Source organism: Lactuca virosa, chromosome 1 (assembly GCF_052849685.1).
Source record: "Lactuca virosa cultivar CGN04683 chromosome 1, Lactuca_virosa_CGN04683_v6, whole genome shotgun sequence".
Lineage (NCBI taxonomy): Eukaryota > Viridiplantae > Streptophyta > Magnoliopsida > Asterales > Asteraceae > Lactuca > Lactuca virosa.
Window position 1 is genome coordinate 223,627,908 of NC_136426.1, and position 5,069 is coordinate 223,632,976.

Below are 5,069 nucleotides of genomic sequence, written 5' to 3' on the forward strand. Positions count from 1 at the left end.
AGACCGCTGATACTAGGACCGGAGGTCAGCAGAGCCGCACTTGTGGAAAGTGTGGCAGGAGTCATTCTGGAGTTTGTCGAGCAGGTGGTGGTTGCCACAAATGTGGCAAGGAGGGGCACTATTCCAGTGACTGTCGCCAGTCCGCCCCTCCGACAGATATGAGGATATGAAACATCCCAAAAATACAACCCAAAAATTTTTGTTTGAAAACATTACTAAAACCATAATATCAATTATCAGATAATAAAAACATGAGTCGTGTATCTCAAATGTCGTAATAAATGTATCAAATCAAAACCGATGTCAATATCATGTCAAAAATATCAGAGTCTAACTCCCAGGCTAAAACTGTGGTGTGTGTCATGCCATCATCCCGAGTCCTTCCCTTTGCTAGCTGAAGTACCTGAAACCAAAACTGAAACTGTAAGCACGAAGCTTAGTGAGCTCCCCCAAACTACTACATACCATACAATAACATATAAAGCAACTACTGGGCCTTGCCCACTGCATCGGACCGAAGTCCGGAAACTGCATCAGACCGAAGTCCGGAACTAACCAGGGCCTTGCCCACTGCATCGGACCGAAGTCCGGAAACTGCATCGGACCGAAGTCCGAAACTAACCAGGGCCTTGCCCTCTGCATCGAACCGAAGTCCGGAACTAACTGAACATAGCATGGCATAATCATAACTACTAGCATAAACACGTATATTGCATACTGCATCGGACCGAAGTCTGGAACACATAACACAGAGACAGGCTTGAATCACAAAGACATCAAGCACACTGAACTATTGCATCGAACCGAAGTCCGGAACTACTGCTAACTAAACGGGCCGGCACTGTGGCCGTAGACCCGTTCCTACTGGAAGGAAACTCACCTCGAAACGCTGGCTGTTGAGATGCTAAATCTGAAATTGTCTGACTGCTGCTCCGGAATTCCCCGGCTACAAATCTCATAAACACTAAATCAAATACTGATAACTACTATCATGGTAAAATGATCATTTTACCCTTCTGATCAGAGTCAACGCTAAGGTCAAAGTCAACTCTCAGTCAACCCAACTCGCCGAGTCCCTCTACCAACTCGTCGAGTTTAAACGGTCATAACATCGGGACATCTCGATTCTACTCGTCGAGTCTCACCTTGGACTCGTCGAGCTCTTTTGTTTCCGAGTCTCACTCCTGCCCAACTCGCTGAGTCATCTCCTTAACTCAGTGGTATCACTCATAATCGAAGAAGGGTTTGGGGACATCGATCTGACTCGTCGAATCCCAAGAACAACTCGGCGAGTCCATTGCATGTTCAGACTATACAGTTGTTCCTAGGTGATTCCACTGCCTCCAATTCATAGATTTGGACTCCTTAGGCTAGAATAACACGTAAAGTTGCTAACTTTACGTGCATGCATGATGCAATGAAGCTAAATCACCCAAAACAAGCTAGAAATGAGAGACTAGGGCATAGAACGGGATCTTGGCTGAATAAAGGTGGTAACTTTGAGCTTCTGGAGCTCAAGAGTGCCTAGATCTAAATTCCTTATAGTCCCAAAAGCTCTCTACACGAAATTATCTTGGAAGGGACCCCAAAAGTGGCAACAACAAGCTTTCAAGAACATCTAAGTGAAAATAAGTCAAGGTACAAACTTTATACCTTCAAGAGCTCTGAAATGCAACTAAAACTCTGGATCTTCTGCCTCTTCTTGAATCACCAATGGATCTCTTCCTTCAACTAACTTCAAATCACACAAAAATGGCAAGAAAGGCTTTAAGACACTCAATGGTTGCTAGGGTTTCGAGAATGGACTGTGGAGGTGATGGAGGTTGGGGTGAGGACTCATAATGATGCTTAAATAGGGTGCAAACCCTAAGGATTAGGGTTCCCTCCTGATGGACCTACTCGCCGAGTCCATTTCCGACTCGTCGAGTAGTCCACTTAAACCCCGCGGTCCAGTTCGCACCTACTCGACGAGTTAGGGCTACCAACTCGTCGAGTAGCTCTTATAAAATGAACATTTAGAGGATTACTTCCGTACCAGGAATGGGGCGTTACAGGATATGTTATCACTGTCATCAGGTTGGTCATGTGAAGACCAACTATCCGCAGCTCGCCGCCAAGCCGGCGCAGGTTCTCGCACCAGCTACTTTGAGGATTGCAGATGGGAGGCCAGTCAAGACGGAGCCTCCGAAGGCTCAGGGGCGTGCCTTCCAGCTCACGGCCGAGGACGCCAAGGCAGCACCGGATGTGGTTGCTGGTATGTTTCTATTCTCTATTTCAGTTATCATATATGTGTTATACTTATATGTTGTACCTATGTTTAGGTACGTTTTAGTAAACTTTTTGCCTGCATTGGTTTTATTCGACTCGGGGGCGAGTCGGTCGTTTGTATCTTAGACTTTCAGTAGGGGGTTCAGTGTGCAGATAGATGAGCTTGAGTGTCCGTTGCGAGTTTCTATCGCCAACGAACACGGGGTTTCTACTTCTTCGGTCTACCGGGGATGTGAGTTGGAGATTTTCGGGGTATCCTTCTCCATAGATTTGATTCCTATTCCCATGGGGGAAGTATGTGTGATCGTGGGGATGGATTTAGTGATGCAAATTTGACCCGCGGATTCGAGTACCCGCGGATACCCGACCCTAATGGGTCGGGTATTACCCGTCTTAACGGATAACGGGGCGGGGGCGTGTCTTGATTTTTATACCCGAAGCGGAGGAGGGTCGGAGACGGGTATAACAATATCCGTCCGTTTAAAACCCAATTTTATATATATATATATATATATATATATATATATATATATATATATATATATATATATATATATATAATGTTTATTGGAAATCATTTTTCTCAGTAACTAGACGACGCTTCGATAATCAAGAAATCGGCTCCTCGTTTCTTCAGCTATTCACTCCCTCTTCAACTTGAATCAAGATTTTATGATAAAACGATGCTTCCAGAATCCACACACGCTAATAAAACTTCTTCTGCGCCCCGTTTTTGATTCATCTATTCTTTAATCTTCACTTTTCGGTGCTTCACGACAACCACAACGTCATCAATCCTTCTCCTTCAGCCGACCCTAATGTCCCAGTGATCAGTCGACGCTCATGGGATTGGAGGACAGCCTACAAGAAGTTCCAGGTAAGTTGTTGATTTCCTTTTCTCACCCGATTTCTACATTAAATGTCTGCTAAGTATAATCGATTTCCTGAGATAGAATTTCCTGCTTTCGATTTTGTAATGAAATTATTTATTGAAATGCTTGAACTAGGACTTTCTACTGTAATTTTTTTGCTTTACTTTGCACTCTGCATCTAATTAATTTGCTTTTGACTGAAAGTTATAAACTTGATTAAATATATGATTTTTTTATCTATTTTGGTTGTGTATTCTCAATTATCTAATCGAGTTCTTCTTTTTTGCCTTAGTCTGCATCTATTTTGGTTGTGATTTAAACTATAACTCAATCATTTTTTTATTGGTATTCGAATTTTGTCGACTAGATTTTTCACTTGATTGATCTCTATGTCTATAATTTTAATGATCTATGTGTGAAGATTATTTTTGCTGTAATTTAACTGCATCTATTTTGGTTGTGATTTAACCTATTTTGATTATTTTCAAAAGTCAAATATACATCTTTTTTGCTGTAATTTAACTGCATATATGTAATGTTTTTTGTTGTAATTTTAAGTGCATCAATGGAATCTTTTTTTGTTGTTTAATTGAATATATGTCATATTTTTTGTTGTTATATTAATTGCATCCATGTAATCGTTTTTGATGTAATTTAACTGCATATATGTAATCTTTTTTGCTGTAATTGTAACTGCATCCTTGTAATTATTTTTGTTGTAATTTTCACTTAACTGCATCTCTATAATCTGTATCTCATGTCTATAATATGAATTTACCTTTTTTGCAGTGACACTCAAGATCGATAGCCCCCACAACCAAGTGTTTAGGCTGCTGGAACAACTGACGGACTGGTTGTTGGGGCAATAGATGGTCATGCTGCTGAAGTAACAGATGGTTAGAAGAGATGATGAAGCCGCTCCAAGCTTTTTGAATTTTGATATTTACGTTTTGAAAAATTGTTGTTTCTATTTTAGTTATTTAACAAACATAAGAATATCGTCCCTATCTTTTTTATTATTATTTCTGTCGTATGATAAAGAAGTATGTGCTGTTGAATGTTTTAGTTATGGTGATTGTTATTATGTTTTTATTATATATTTCAGATTTATTAAAAAAAAATTAGTGTTTTTTTACTAAACGGATATCCATCGGGTTCCCTGTATCCGGCGGGGTTTTTCTACCCGAATCCGTTGGGGATTTGGCGGGTCGGGGGCGGGGGCGGGTGTTAGGATCGGTGTTCGGGTGTGGGGACGGTTATTGCAGTATCCGACACTATCCGCCCCCGTTTGCATCCCTAGATGGAATGGCTCAGTCGATTTGGTGCCATGATCGATTGTGAGGGACATCGAGTAGTAGTTCGAACCCCAAGTGGGGGATAACTGGTGGTATATGGTGAGGGCACCAGAGTAGGATCAGGGTTTTGTTCGGCAGCCAGGGCTCGGCATTATATTCAGCACGGGTATGCCGGTTATTTAGCGTGTGTGGTGGATACGCGGGTCAGGGATCAGACTTCAGTTTCAGAGGTCCCGATGGTTAGAGAGTTTGCTGATGTGTTTCCGGAGGAGTTACCTGGAGTGCCTCCGGAGAAGCAGGTGGAGTTCAGGATTGATCTAGTGCCGGGTACGGCCCCTATCGCTAAGGCGTCGTACCGTTTGGCACCGCTAGAGATGCAGGAGTTGTCATCTCAGTTGCAGGAGCTGCTGGGTAAGCAGTTTATTCGTCCGAGTAGTTCTCCATGGGGAGCACCGATCCTTTTTGTCAGGAAGGACGGTTCGCACCAGATGTGCATTGATTATAGGGAGTTGAACAACTTAATGGTGAAAAACCATTATCCACTCCCGAGGATAGATGATCTTTTCGATCAGTTGCAGGGTGCATCTTGGTTTTCCAAGATCGATTTGAGATCCGGATATCACCAGGTCAGGGT

The 5,069-nt window shown here is 42.5% G+C and overlaps 1 long non-coding RNA gene across 1 annotated transcript; it reads left to right on the plus strand.

Moving 5' to 3' along the window:
- The first annotated feature begins 2,857 nt into the window (after window positions 1–2,857).
- LOC145108799 (uncharacterized) lies at window positions 2,858–4,209 on the plus strand. Its single transcript, XR_013708553.1, has 2 exons — window positions 2,858–3,145; window positions 3,930–4,209. It is a non-coding gene; the product is annotated as an uncharacterized LOC145108799 (long non-coding RNA).
- The last annotated feature ends 860 nt before the right edge of the window (window positions 4,210–5,069 follow it).